The sequence below is a fragment of the Triplophysa dalaica genome, chromosome 19 (assembly GCF_015846415.1).
Source record: "Triplophysa dalaica isolate WHDGS20190420 chromosome 19, ASM1584641v1, whole genome shotgun sequence".
Taxonomy (NCBI): domain Eukaryota; kingdom Metazoa; phylum Chordata; class Actinopteri; order Cypriniformes; family Nemacheilidae; genus Triplophysa; species Triplophysa dalaica.
In genome coordinates this window covers 17,200,200-17,212,354 of record NC_079560.1, presented here as the reverse complement: position 1 = coordinate 17,212,354, position 12,155 = coordinate 17,200,200, and the positions used below count along the sequence as shown (strand labels likewise).

Here is a 12,155-nt window from a genome sequence, read left to right as displayed (position 1 = left end):
CAACTGATTAGGGATCTCGGAGCAAAATATTGAATGTGAAGAAAATAACTGATTAGGGATATCGGACCAAAAGCACCAGCCAATGCAAGTAGCATTTGCATTGAAGTGGGTCAGAACGTCCAGTTAGCCGGGCAGCTTAAGGAGAACACCGAGAGCTGCAACAGCTACATGTCTCTGAAGAAATATGCACCAAGTTTGCATCGGCCGGGAATCAGACCTGGGTCTCACGCTTGGGAAGCGAGAATTCTACCACTGAACCAGCGATGCTCAGTTGAGATGGTGAGTGCAGCGTGGGCAGCTAAATCCACACGTCCGGTGCTCTTAGGAGCACCAAATATGGATGTTTAAAATCTTCAATTTAATGAAGGCAACTGATTTGGGATCTCGGAGCAAAAGATTGAATGTGAAGAAAATAACTGATTAGGGATATCGGACCAAAAGCACCAGCAAATGCAAGTAGCATTTGGATTGAAGTGGCCCAGAACGTCCAGTTAGCCGGGCAGCTTTAGGAGAACACCGAGAGGTGCAACAGCTACATGTCTCTGATGAAATATGCACCCAGGTTGCATCGGCCGGGATTCGGACCCGGGTCTCACGCTTGCGAAGCGAGAATTCTACCACTGAACCACCGATGCTCAGTGAAAGTGATGCCTGCAGTGTGGGCAGATAAGTTTACACGTTCTCTGCTTTTACAGGAGCACCACGTATGGATGTTTAAAATCTTCAATTTAATGAAGGCAACTGATTAGGGATTTCGGAGCAAAATATTGAATGTGAAGAAAATAACTGATTAGGGATATCGGACCAAAAGCACCAGCCAATGCAAGTAGCATTTGCATTGAAGTGGGCCAGAACGTCCAGTTAGCCGGGCAGCTTAAGGAGAACACCGAGAGCTGCAACAGCTACATGTCTCTGAAGAAATATGCACCAAGTTTGCATCGGCCGGGAATCAGACCTGGGTCTCACGCTTGGGAAGCGAGAATTCTACCACTGAACCAGCGATGCTCAGTTGCGATGGTGCCTGCAGCGTGGGCAGCTAAATCCACACGTCCGGTGCTCTTAGGAGCACCACATATGGATGTTTAAATTCTTCAATTTAATGAAGGCAACTGATTAGGGATCTCGGAGCAAAAGATTGAATGTGAAGAAAATAACTGATTAGGGATCTCGGACCAAAAGCACCAGCCAATGCAAGTAGCATTTGCATTTTAGTGGGCCAGAACGTCCAGTTAGCCGGGCAGCTTCAAGAGAACACCGAGAGCTGCAACAGCTACATGTCTCTGAAGAAACATGCACCCAGTATGCATCGGCCTGGAATCGGACCCGGGTCTCACGCTTGGGAAGCGAGAATTCTACCACTGAACCACCGATGCTCAGTTGAGATGTTGCCTGCAGCGTGGGCAGCTAAATCCACACGTCCGGTGCTCTTAGGCGCACCACGTATGGACGTTTAAAATCTTCAATTTAATGAAGGCAACTGATTAGGGATCTCGGAGCAAAATATTGAATGTGAAGAAAATAACTGATTAGGGATATCGGACCCAAAAGCACCAGCCAATGCAAGTAGCATTTGCATTGAAGTGGGCCAGAACGTCCAGTTAGCCGGGCAGCTTAAGGAGAACGCCGAGAGCTGCAACAGCTACATGTCTCTGAAGAAATATGCACCAAGTTTGCATCGGCCGGGAATCAGACCCAGGTCTCACGCTTGGGAAGCGAGAATTCTACCACTGAACCACCGATGCTCAGTTGTGATGGTGCCTGCAGCGTGGGCAGCTAAATCCACACGTCCGGTGCTCTTAGGAGCACCACGTATGGACGTTTAAAATCTTGAATGTGATGTAAGCAACTGATTAGGGATCTCGGACCAAAAATTGAATGTGATGAAAGCAACTGATTAGGGATATCGGACCAAAAGCACCAGCCAAATGCAAGTAGCATTTGGATTGAAGTGGGCCAGAACGTCCAGTTATCTGGACAGCTCTAGGAGAACACCGAGAGCTGCAACAGCTACATGTCTCTGATGAAATATGCACCCAGGTTGCAACGGCCGGGATTCGGACCCGGGTCTCACGCTTGCGAAGCGAGAATTCTACCACTGAACCACCGATGCTCAGTGAAAGTGGTGCCTGCAGCGTGGGCAGATAAGTTTACACGTTCTCTGCTTTTATAGGAGCACCACGTATGGATGTTTAAAATCTTCAATTTAATGAAGGCAAGTGATTAGGGATTTCGGAGCAAAATATTGAATGTGAAGAAAATAACTGATTAGGGATATCGGACCAAAATCACCAGCCAATGCAAGTAGCATTTGGATTGAAGTGGGCCAGAACGTCCAGTTAGCCGGGCAGCTTTAGGAGACCACCGAGAGCTGCAACAGCTACATGTCTCTGAAGAAACATGCACCCAGTATGCATCGGCCTGGAATCGGACCCGGGTCTCACGCTTGGGAAGCGAGAATTCTACCACTGAACCACCGATGCTCAGTTGAGATGTTGCCTGCAGCGTGGGCAGCTAAATCCACACGTCCGGTGCTCTTAGGCGCACCACGTATGGACGTTTAAAATCTTCAATTTAATGAAGGCAACTGATTAGGGATGTCGGAGCAAAATATTGAATGTGAAGAAAATAACTGATTAGGGATATCGGACCAAAAGCACCAGCCAATGCAAGTAGCATTTGCATTGAAGTGGGCCAGAACATCCAGTTATCCGGGCAGCTTTAGGAGATCACCGAGAGCTGCAACAGCTACATGTCTCTGATGAAATATGCACCCAGGTTGCATCGGCCGGGATTCGGACCCGGGTCTAACCCTTGGAAGCGAGAATTCTACCACTGAACCACCGATGCTCAGTCGAAGTGGTAGCTGCAGCGTGGGCAGATAAGTTTACACGTTCTCTGCTTTTTTAGGAGCACCACGTATGGATGTTTAAAATCTTCAATTTAATGAAGGCAACTGATTAGGGATCTCGGAGCAAAATATTGAATGTGAAGAAAATAACTGATTAGGGATTTCGGACCAAAAGCACCAGCCAATGCAAGTAGCATTTGCATTGAAGAGGGCCAGAACGTCCAGTTAGCCGGGCAGCTTAAGGAGAACACCGAGAGCTGCAACAGCTACATGTCTCTGAAGAAATATGCACCAAGTTTGCATCGGCCGGGAATCGGACCCGGGTCTCACGCTTGGGAAGCGAGAATTCTACCACTGAACCACCGATGCTCAGTCGAAGTGGTCCTTGCAGCGTGGGCAGATAAGTTTACACGTTCTCTGCTTTTTTAGGAGCACCACGTATGGATGTTTAAAATCTTCAATTTAATGAAGGCAACTGATTAGGGATGTCGGAGCAAAATATTGAATGTGAAGAAAATAACTGATTAGGGATATCGGACCAAAAGCACCAGCCAATGCAAGTAGCATTTGCATTGAAGTGGGCCAGAACATCCAGTTATCCGGGCAGCTTTAGGAGATCACCGAGAGCTGCAACAGCTACATGTCTCTGATGAAATATGCACCCAGGTTGCATCGGCCGGGATTCGGACCCGGGTCTAACCCTTGGAAGCGAGAATTCTACCACTGAACCACCGATGCTCAGTCGAAGTGGTAGCTGCAGCGTGGGCAGATAAGTTTACACGTTCTCTGCTTTTTTAGGAGCACCACGTATGGATGTTTAAAATCTTCAATTTAATGAAGGCAACTGATTAGGGATCTCGGAGCAAAATATTGAATGTGAAGAAAATAACTGATTAGGGATTTCGGACCAAAAGCACCAGCCAATGCAAGTAGCATTTGCATTGAAGAGGGCCAGAACGTCCAGTTAGCCGGGCAGCTTAAGGAGAACACCGAGAGCTGCAACAGCTACATGTCTCTGAAGAAATATGCACCAAGTTTGCATCGGCCGGGAATCGGACCCGGGTCTCACGCTTGGGAAGCGAGAATTCTACCACTGAACCACCGATGCTCAGTCGAAGTGGTCCTTGCAGCGTGGGCAGATAAGTTTACACGTTCTCTGCTTTTTTAGGAGCACCACGTATGGATGTTTAAAATCTTCAATTTAATGAAGGCAACTGATTAGGGATCTCGGAGCAAAATATTGAATGTGAAGAAAATAACTGATTAGGGATTTCGGACCAAAAGCACCAGCCAATGCAAGTAGCATTTGCAATGAAGAGGGCCAGAACGTCCAGTTAGCCGGGCAGCTTAAGGAGAACACCGAGAGCTGCAACAGCTACATGTCTCTGAAGAAATATGCACCAAGTTTGCATCGGCCGGGAATCGGACCCGGGTCTCACGCTTGGGAAGCGAGAATTCTACCACTGAACCAGCGATGCTCAGCTGAAATGGTGCCTGCAGCGTGGGCAGCTAAATCCACACGTCCGGTGCTCTTAGGAGCACCACGTATGGACGTTTAAAATCTTAAATGTGATGTAAGCAACTGATTAGGGATCTCGGACCCAAAAATTTAATGTGATGAAAGCAACTGATGAGGGATATCGGACCAAATGCACCAGCCAAATGCAAGTAGCATTTGGATTGAAGTGGGCCAGAACGTCCAGTTAGCCGGGCAGCTTTAGGAGAACACCAAGAGCTGCAACAGCTACATGTCTCTGAAGAAACATGCACCCAGTATGCATCGGCCGGGAATCGGACCCAGGTCTCACGCTTGGGAAGCGAGAATTCTACCACTGAACCACCGATGCTCAGTCGAAGTGGTAGCTGCAGCGTGGGCAGATAAGTTTTCACGTTCTCTGCTTTTTTAGGAGCACCACGTATGGATGTTTAAAATCTTCAATTTAATGAAAGCAACTGATTAGGGATCTCGGAGCAAAATATTGAATGTGAAGAAAATAACTGATTAGGGATATCGGACCAAAAGCAACAGCCAATGCAAGTAGCATTTGGATTGAAGTGGGCCAGAACGTCCAGTTAGCCGGGCAGCTTTAGGAGAACACCGAGATCTGCAACAGCTACATGTCTCTGAAGAAACATGCACCCAGTATGCATCGGCCAGGAATCGGACCCGGGTCTCACGCTTGGGAAGCGAGAATTCTACCACTGAACCACCGATGCTCAGTTGAAATGTTGCCTGCAGCGTGGGCAACTAAGTCAACACATCCGGTGCTTTTAGGAGCACCACGTATGGACATTTAAAATCTTCAATTTAATGAAGGCAACCGATTAGGGATCTCGGACCAAAAGCACCAACCAATGTAAGTAGCATTTGCATCGAAGTGGGCCAGAACGTCCAGTTATCTGGACAGCTCTAGGAGAACTCTGAGAGCTGCAACAGCTACATGTCTCTGAAGAAACATGCACCCAGTATGCATCGGCCGGGAATCGGACCCAGGTCTCACGCTTGGGAAGCGAGAATTCTACCACTGAACCACCGATGCTCAGTTGAAATGTTGCCTGCAGCGTGGGGAGATAAGTTTACACCTTCTCTGCTTTTTTAGGAGCACCACGTATGGATGTTTAAAATCTTCAATTTAATGAAGGCAACTGATTAGGGATCTCGGAGCAAAATATTGAATGTGAAGAAAATAACTGATTTGGGATATCGGACCAAAAGCACCAGCCAATGCAAGTAGCATTTGCATTGAAGTGGGCCAGAACATCCAGTTAGCCGGGCAGCTTAAGGAGAACACCGAGAGCTGCAACAGCTACATGTCTCTGAAGAAATATGCACCAAGTTTGCATCGGCCGGGAATCGGACCCGGGTCTCACGCTTGGGAAGCAAGAATTCTACCACTGAACCACCGATGCTCAGATGAGATGGTGCCTGCTGCGTGGGCAACTAAGTCAACACATCCGGTGCTTTTAGGTGCACCACGTATGGATGTTTAAAATCTTCAATTTAATGAAGGCAACCGATTAGGGATCTCGGACCAAAAGCACCAACCAATGTAAGTAGCATTTGCATTGAAGTGGGCCAGAACGTCCAGTTATCCGGGCAGCTTTAGGAGAACCCCGAGAGCTGCAACAGCTACATGTCTCTGAAGAAATATGCACCAAGTTTGCATCGGCCGGGAATCGGACCCGGGTCTCACGCTTGGGAAGCGAGAATTCTACCACTGAACCACCGATGCTCAGTCGAAGTGGTACCTGCAGCGTGGGCAGATAAGTTTACACGTTCTCTGCTTTTTTAGGAGCACCACGTATGGATGTTTAAAATCTTCAATTTAATGAAGGCAACTGATTAGGGATCTCGGAGCAAAATATTGAATGTGAAGAAAATAACTGATTAGGGATTTCGGACCAAAAGCACCAGCCAATGCAAGTAGCATTTGCATTGAAGAGGGCCAGAACGTCCAGTTAGCCGGACAGCTTAAGGAGAACACCGAGAGCTGCAACAGCTACATGTCTCTGAAGAAATATGCACCAAGTTTGCATCGGCCGGGAATCGGACCCGGGTCTCACGCTTGGGAAGCGAGAATTCTACCACTGAACCAGCGATGCTCAGCTGAAATGGTGCCTGCAGCGTGGGCAGCTAAATCCACACGTCCGGTGCTCTTAGGAGCACCACGTATGGACGTTTAAAATCTTAAATGTGATGTAAGCAACTGATTAGGGATCTCGGACCCAAAAATTTAATGTGATGAAAGCAACTGATTAGGCATATCGGACTAAAAGCACCAGCCAAATGCAAGTAGCATTTGGATTGAAGTGGGCCAGAACGTCCAGTTAGCCGGGCAGCTTTAGGAGAACACCGAGAGCTGCAACAGCTACATGTCTCTGAAGAAACATGCACCCAGTATGCATCGGCTGGGAATCGGACCCAGGTCTCACGCTTGGGAAGCGAGAATTCTACCACTGAACCACCGATGCTCAGTCGAAGTGGTAGCTGCAGCGTGGGCAGATAAGTTTTCACGTTCTCTGCTTTTTTAGGAGCACCACGTATGGATGTTTAAAATCTTCAATTTAATGAAAGCAACTGATTAGGGATCTCGGAGCAAAATATTGAATGTGAAGAAAATAACTGATTAGGGATATCGGACCAAAAGCAACAGCCAATGCAAGTAGCATTTGGATTGAAGTGGGCCAGAACGTCCAGTTAGCCGGGCAGCTTTAGGAGAACACCGAGATCTGCAACAGCTACATGTCTCTGAAGAAACATGCACCCAGTATGCATCGGCCAGGAATCGGACCCGGGTCTCACGCTTGGGAAGCGAGAATTCTACCACTGAACCACCGATGCTCAGTTGAAATGTTGCCTGCAGCGTGGGCAACTAAGTCAACACATCCGGTGCTTTTAGGAGCACCACATATGGACATTTAAAATCTTCAATTTAATGAAGGCAACCGATTAGGGATCTCGGACCAAAAGCACCAACCAATGTAAGTAGCATTTGCATCGAAGTGGGCCAGAACGTCCAGTTATCTGGACAGCTCTAGGAGAACTCTGAGAGCTGCAACAGCTATATGTCTCTGAAGAAACATGCACCCAGTATGCATCGGCCGGGAATCGGACCCAGGTCTCACGCTTGGGAAGCGAGAATTCTACCACTGAACCACCGATGCTCAGTTGAAATGTTGCCTGCAGCGTGGGGAGATAAGTTTACACGTTCTCTGCTTTTTTAGGAGCACCACGTATGGATGTTTAAAATCTTCAATTTAATGAAGGCAACTGATTAGGGATCTCGGAGCAAAATATTGAATGTGAAGAAAATAACTGATTTGGGATATCGGACCAAAAGCACCAGCCAATGCAAGTAGCATTTGCATTGAAGTGGGCCAGAACGTCCAGTTAGCCGGGCAGCTTAAGGAGAACACCGAGAGCTGCAACAGCTACATGTCTCTGAAGAAATATGCACCAAGTTTGCATTGGCCGGGAATCGGACCCGGGTCTCACGCTTGGGAAGCAAGAATTCTACCACTGAACCACCGATGCTCAGATGAGATGGTGCCTGCAGCGTGGGCAACTAAGTCAACACATCCGGTGCGTTTAGGTGCACCACGTATGGATGTTTAAAATCTTCAATTTAATGAAGGCAACCGATTAGGGATCTCGGACCAAAAGCACCAACCAATGTAAGTAGCATTTGCATTGAAGTGGGCCAGAACGTCCAGTTATCCGGGCAGCTTTAGGAGAACACCGAGAGCTGCAACAGATACATGTCTCTGAAGAAATATGCACCAAGTTTGCTTCGGCCGGGAATCGGACCCGGGTCTCACGCTTGGGAAGCGAGAATTCTACCACTGAACCACCGATGCTCAGTCGAAGTGGTACCTGCAGCGTGGGCAGATAAGTTTACACGTTCTCTGCTTTTTTAGGAGCACCACGTATGGATGTTTAAAATCTTCAATTTAATGAAGGCAACTGATTAGGGATCTCGGAGCAAAATATTGAATGTGAAGAAAATAACTGATTAGGGATTTCGGACCAAAAGCACCAGCCAATGCAAGTAGCATTTGCATTGAAGAGGGCCAGAACGTCCAGTTAGCCGGACAGCTTAAGGAGAACACCGAGAGCTGCAACAGCTACATGTCTCTGAAGAAATATGCACCAAGATTGCATCGGCCGGGAATCGGACCCGGGTCTCACGCTTGGGAAGCGAGAATTCTACCACTGAACCAGCGATGCTCAGCTGAAATGGTGCCTGCAGCGTGGGCAGCTAAATCCACACGTCCGGTGCTCTTAGGAGCACCACGTATGGACGTTTAAAATCTTAAATGTGATGTAAGCAACTGATTAGGGATCTCGGACCCAAAAATTTAATGTGATGAAAGCAACTGATTAGGCATATCGGACCAAAAGCACCAGCCAAATGCAAGTAGCATTTGGATTGAAGTGGGCCAGAACGTCCAGTTAGCCAGGCAGCTTTAGGAGAACACCGAGAGCTGCAACAGCTACATGTCTCTGAAGAAACATGCACCCAGTATGCATCGGCCAGGAATCGGACCCAGGTCTCACGCTTGGGAAGCGAGAATTCTACCACTGAACCACCGATGCTCAGTCGAAGTGGTAGCTGCAGCGTGGGCAGATAAGTTTTCACGTTCTCTGCTTTTTTAGGAGCACCACGTATGGATGTTTAAAATCTTCAATTTAATGAAAGCAACTGATTAGGGATCTCGGAGCAAAATATTGAATGTGAAGAAAATAACTGATTAGGGGTATCGGACCAAAAGCAACAGCCAATGCAAGTAGCATTTGGATTGAAGTGGGCCAGAACGTCCAGTTAGCCGGGCAGCTTTAGGAGAACACCGAGATCTGCAACAGCTACATGTCTCTGAAGAAACATGCACCCAGTATGCATCGGCCAGGAATCGGACCCGGGTCTCACGCTTGGGAAGCGAGAATTCTACCACTGAACCACCGATGCTCAGTTGAAATGTTGCCTGCAGCGTGGGCAACTAAGTCAACACATCCGGTGCTTTTAGGAGCACCACGTATGGACATTTAAAATCTTCAATTTAATGAAGGCAACCGATTAGGGATCTCGGACAAAAAGCACCAACCAATGTAAGTAGCATTTGCATCAAAGTGGGCCAGAACGTCCAGTTATCTGGACAGCTCTAGGAGAACTCTGAGAGCTGCAACAGCTACATGTCTCTGAAGAAACATGCACCCAGTATGCATCGGCCGGGAATCGGACACAGGTCTCACGCTTGGGAAGCGAGAATTCTACCACTGAACCACCGATGCTCAGTTGAAATGTTGCCTGCAGCGTGGGGAGATAAGTTTACACGTTCTCTGCTTTTTTAGGAGCACCACGTATGGATGTTTAAAATCTTCAATTTAATGAAGGCAACTGATTAGGGATCTCGGAGCAAAATATTGAATGTGAAGAAAATAACTGATTTGGGATATCGGACCAAAAGCACCAGCCAATGCAAGTAGCATTTGCATTGAAGTGGGCCAGAACGTCCAGTTAGCCGGGCAGCTTAAGGAGAACACCGAGAGCTGCAACAGCTACATGTCTCTGAAGAAATATGCACCAAGTTTGCATCGGCCGGGAATCGGACCCGGGTCTCACGCTTGGGAAGCGAGAATTCTACCACTGAACCACCGATGCTCAGTCGAAGTGGTCCTTGCAGCGTGGGCAGATAAGTTTACACGTTCTCTACTTTTTTAGGAGCACCACGTATGGATGTTTAAAATCTTCAATTTAATGAAGGCAACTGATTAGGGATCTCGGAGCAAAATATTGAATGTGAAGAAAATAACTGATTAGGGATTTCGGACCAAAAGCACCAGCCAATGCAAGTAGCATTTGCATTGAAGAGGGCCAGAACGTCCAGTTAGCCGGACAGCTTAAGGAGAACACCGAGAGCTGCAACAGCTACATGTCTCTGAAGAAATATGCACCAAGTTTGCATCGGCCGGGAATCGGACCCGGGTCTCACGCTTGGGAAGCGAGAATTCTACCACTGAACCAGCGATGCTCAGCTGAAATGGTGCCTGCAGCGTGGGAAGCTAAATCCACACGTCCGGTGCTCTTAGGAGCACCACGTATGGACGTTTAAAATCTTAAATGTGATGTAAGCAACTGATTAGGGATCTCGGACCCAAAAATTTAATGTGATGAAAGCAACTGATTAGGGATATCGGACCAAAAGCACCAGCCAAATGCAAGTAGCATTTGGATTGAAGTGGGCCAGAACATCCAGTTAGCCGGGCAGCTTTAGGAGAACACCGAGAGCTGCAACAGCTACATGTCTCTGAAGAAACATGCACCCAGTATGCATCGGCCGGGAATCGGACCCAGGTCTCACGCTTGGGAAGCGAGAATTCTACCACTGAACCACCGATGCTCAGTCGAAGTGGTAGCTGCAGCGTGGGCAGATAAGTTTTCACATTCTCTGCTTTTTTAGGAGCACCACGTATGGATGTTTAAAATCTTCAATTTAATGAAAGCAACTGATTAGGGATCTCGGAGCAAAATATTGAATGTGAAGAAAATAACTGATTAGGGATATCGGACCAAAAGCAACAGCCAATGCAAGTAGCATTTGGATTGAAGTGGGCCAGAACGTCCAGTTAGCCGGGCAGCTTTAGGAGAACACCGAGATCTGCAACAGCTACATGTCTCTGAAGAAACATGCACCCAGTATGCATCGGCCAGGAATCGGACCCGGGTCTCACGCTTGGGAAGCGAGAATTCTACCACTGAACCACCGATGCTCAGTTGAAATGTTGCCTGCAGCGTGGGCAACTAAGTCAACACATCCGGTGCTTTTAGGAGCACCACGTATGGACATTTAAAATCTTCAATTTAATGAAGGCAACCGATTAGGGATCTCGGACCAAAAGCACCAACCAATGTAAGTAGCATTTGCATCGAAGTGGGCCAGAACGTCCAGTTATCTGGACAGCTCTAGGAGAACTCTGAGAGCTGCAACAGCTACATGTCTCTGAAGAAACATGCACCCAGTATGCATCGGCCGGGAATCGGACCCAGGTCTCACGCTTGGGAAGCGAGAATTCTACCACTGAACCACCGATGCTCAGTCGAAGTGGTACCTGCAGCGTGGGCAGATAAGTTTACACGTTCTCTGCTTTTTTAGGAGCACCACGTATGGATGTTTAAAATCTTCAATTTAATGAAGGCAACTGATTAGGGATCTCGGAGCAAAATATTGAATGTGAAGAAAATAACTGATTAGGGATTTCGGACCAAAAGCACCAGCCAATGCAAGTAGCATTTGCATTGAAGAGGGCCAGAACGTCCAGTTAGCCGGACAGCTTAAGGAGAACATCGAGAGCTGCAACAGCTACATGTCTCTGAAGAAATATGCACCAAGTTTGCATCGGCCGGGAATCGGACCCGGGTTCACGCTTGGGAAGCGAGAATTCTACCACTGAACCAGCGATGCTCAGCTGAAATGGTGCCTGCAGCGTGGGCAGCTAAATCCACACGTCCGGTGCTCTTAGGAGCACCACGTATGGACGTTTAAAATCTTAAATGTGATGTAAGCAACTGATTAGGGATCTCGGACCCAAAAATTTAATGTGATGAAAGCAACTGATTAGGCATATCGGACCAAAAGCACCAGCCAAATGCAAGTAGCATTTGGATTGAAGTGGGCCAGAACGTCCAGTTAGCCGGGCATCTTTAGGAGAACACCGAGAGCTGCAACAGCTACATGTCTCTGAAGAAACATGCACCCAGTATGCATCGGCCGGGAATCGGACCCAGGTCTCACGCTTGGGAAGAGAGAA

At 47.7% G+C, this 12,155-nt stretch overlaps 27 non-coding genes across 27 annotated transcripts; all 27 read right to left on the bottom strand.

The window, feature by feature from the left end:
- Positions 1–564: 564 nt before the first annotated feature.
- trnaa-cgc (transfer RNA alanine (anticodon CGC)) lies at positions 565–635 on the bottom strand. The gene has a single exon. It is a non-coding gene; the product is annotated as a tRNA-Ala (tRNA).
- A 667-nt stretch (positions 636–1,302) lies between these two features.
- On the bottom strand, positions 1,303–1,373 carry trnag-ccc (transfer RNA glycine (anticodon CCC)). Its single transcript has one exon. It is a non-coding gene; the product is annotated as a tRNA-Gly (tRNA).
- A 298-nt stretch (positions 1,374–1,671) lies between these two features.
- On the bottom strand, positions 1,672–1,742 carry trnag-ccc (transfer RNA glycine (anticodon CCC)). The gene has a single exon. It is a non-coding gene; the product is annotated as a tRNA-Gly (tRNA).
- A 297-nt stretch (positions 1,743–2,039) lies between these two features.
- Positions 2,040–2,110, bottom strand: trnaa-cgc (transfer RNA alanine (anticodon CGC)). Its single transcript has one exon. It is a non-coding gene; the product is annotated as a tRNA-Ala (tRNA).
- A 299-nt stretch (positions 2,111–2,409) lies between these two features.
- On the bottom strand, positions 2,410–2,480 carry trnag-ccc (transfer RNA glycine (anticodon CCC)). Its single transcript has one exon. It is a non-coding gene; the product is annotated as a tRNA-Gly (tRNA).
- Positions 2,481–3,146: 666 nt separating this feature from the next.
- On the bottom strand, positions 3,147–3,217 carry trnag-ccc (transfer RNA glycine (anticodon CCC)). The gene has a single exon. It is a non-coding gene; the product is annotated as a tRNA-Gly (tRNA).
- Positions 3,218–3,885: 668 nt separating this feature from the next.
- trnag-ccc (transfer RNA glycine (anticodon CCC)) lies at positions 3,886–3,956 on the bottom strand. Its single transcript has one exon. It is a non-coding gene; the product is annotated as a tRNA-Gly (tRNA).
- A 299-nt stretch (positions 3,957–4,255) lies between these two features.
- trnag-ccc (transfer RNA glycine (anticodon CCC)) lies at positions 4,256–4,326 on the bottom strand. Its single transcript has one exon. It is a non-coding gene; the product is annotated as a tRNA-Gly (tRNA).
- A 298-nt stretch (positions 4,327–4,624) lies between these two features.
- trnag-ccc (transfer RNA glycine (anticodon CCC)) lies at positions 4,625–4,695 on the bottom strand. The gene has a single exon. It is a non-coding gene; the product is annotated as a tRNA-Gly (tRNA).
- Positions 4,696–4,994: 299 nt separating this feature from the next.
- Positions 4,995–5,065, bottom strand: trnag-ccc (transfer RNA glycine (anticodon CCC)). The gene has a single exon. It is a non-coding gene; the product is annotated as a tRNA-Gly (tRNA).
- Positions 5,066–5,317: 252 nt separating this feature from the next.
- Positions 5,318–5,388, bottom strand: trnag-ccc (transfer RNA glycine (anticodon CCC)). Its single transcript has one exon. It is a non-coding gene; the product is annotated as a tRNA-Gly (tRNA).
- A 299-nt stretch (positions 5,389–5,687) lies between these two features.
- Positions 5,688–5,758, bottom strand: trnag-ccc (transfer RNA glycine (anticodon CCC)). Its single transcript has one exon. It is a non-coding gene; the product is annotated as a tRNA-Gly (tRNA).
- A 252-nt stretch (positions 5,759–6,010) lies between these two features.
- Positions 6,011–6,081, bottom strand: trnag-ccc (transfer RNA glycine (anticodon CCC)). The gene has a single exon. It is a non-coding gene; the product is annotated as a tRNA-Gly (tRNA).
- A 299-nt stretch (positions 6,082–6,380) lies between these two features.
- trnag-ccc (transfer RNA glycine (anticodon CCC)) lies at positions 6,381–6,451 on the bottom strand. Its single transcript has one exon. It is a non-coding gene; the product is annotated as a tRNA-Gly (tRNA).
- A 298-nt stretch (positions 6,452–6,749) lies between these two features.
- Positions 6,750–6,820, bottom strand: trnag-ccc (transfer RNA glycine (anticodon CCC)). The gene has a single exon. It is a non-coding gene; the product is annotated as a tRNA-Gly (tRNA).
- Positions 6,821–7,119: 299 nt separating this feature from the next.
- Positions 7,120–7,190, bottom strand: trnag-ccc (transfer RNA glycine (anticodon CCC)). Its single transcript has one exon. It is a non-coding gene; the product is annotated as a tRNA-Gly (tRNA).
- A 252-nt stretch (positions 7,191–7,442) lies between these two features.
- Positions 7,443–7,513, bottom strand: trnag-ccc (transfer RNA glycine (anticodon CCC)). Its single transcript has one exon. It is a non-coding gene; the product is annotated as a tRNA-Gly (tRNA).
- Positions 7,514–7,812: 299 nt separating this feature from the next.
- trnag-ccc (transfer RNA glycine (anticodon CCC)) lies at positions 7,813–7,883 on the bottom strand. Its single transcript has one exon. It is a non-coding gene; the product is annotated as a tRNA-Gly (tRNA).
- A 252-nt stretch (positions 7,884–8,135) lies between these two features.
- trnag-ccc (transfer RNA glycine (anticodon CCC)) lies at positions 8,136–8,206 on the bottom strand. The gene has a single exon. It is a non-coding gene; the product is annotated as a tRNA-Gly (tRNA).
- Positions 8,207–8,505: 299 nt separating this feature from the next.
- On the bottom strand, positions 8,506–8,576 carry trnag-ccc (transfer RNA glycine (anticodon CCC)). Its single transcript has one exon. It is a non-coding gene; the product is annotated as a tRNA-Gly (tRNA).
- Positions 8,577–8,874: 298 nt separating this feature from the next.
- trnag-ccc (transfer RNA glycine (anticodon CCC)) lies at positions 8,875–8,945 on the bottom strand. Its single transcript has one exon. It is a non-coding gene; the product is annotated as a tRNA-Gly (tRNA).
- Positions 8,946–9,244: 299 nt separating this feature from the next.
- trnag-ccc (transfer RNA glycine (anticodon CCC)) lies at positions 9,245–9,315 on the bottom strand. The gene has a single exon. It is a non-coding gene; the product is annotated as a tRNA-Gly (tRNA).
- Positions 9,316–9,937: 622 nt separating this feature from the next.
- Positions 9,938–10,008, bottom strand: trnag-ccc (transfer RNA glycine (anticodon CCC)). The gene has a single exon. It is a non-coding gene; the product is annotated as a tRNA-Gly (tRNA).
- A 299-nt stretch (positions 10,009–10,307) lies between these two features.
- trnag-ccc (transfer RNA glycine (anticodon CCC)) lies at positions 10,308–10,378 on the bottom strand. Its single transcript has one exon. It is a non-coding gene; the product is annotated as a tRNA-Gly (tRNA).
- A 298-nt stretch (positions 10,379–10,676) lies between these two features.
- trnag-ccc (transfer RNA glycine (anticodon CCC)) lies at positions 10,677–10,747 on the bottom strand. The gene has a single exon. It is a non-coding gene; the product is annotated as a tRNA-Gly (tRNA).
- A 299-nt stretch (positions 10,748–11,046) lies between these two features.
- trnag-ccc (transfer RNA glycine (anticodon CCC)) lies at positions 11,047–11,117 on the bottom strand. Its single transcript has one exon. It is a non-coding gene; the product is annotated as a tRNA-Gly (tRNA).
- A 252-nt stretch (positions 11,118–11,369) lies between these two features.
- On the bottom strand, positions 11,370–11,440 carry trnag-ccc (transfer RNA glycine (anticodon CCC)). Its single transcript has one exon. It is a non-coding gene; the product is annotated as a tRNA-Gly (tRNA).
- Between the last annotated feature and the right edge of the window lie 715 nt (positions 11,441–12,155).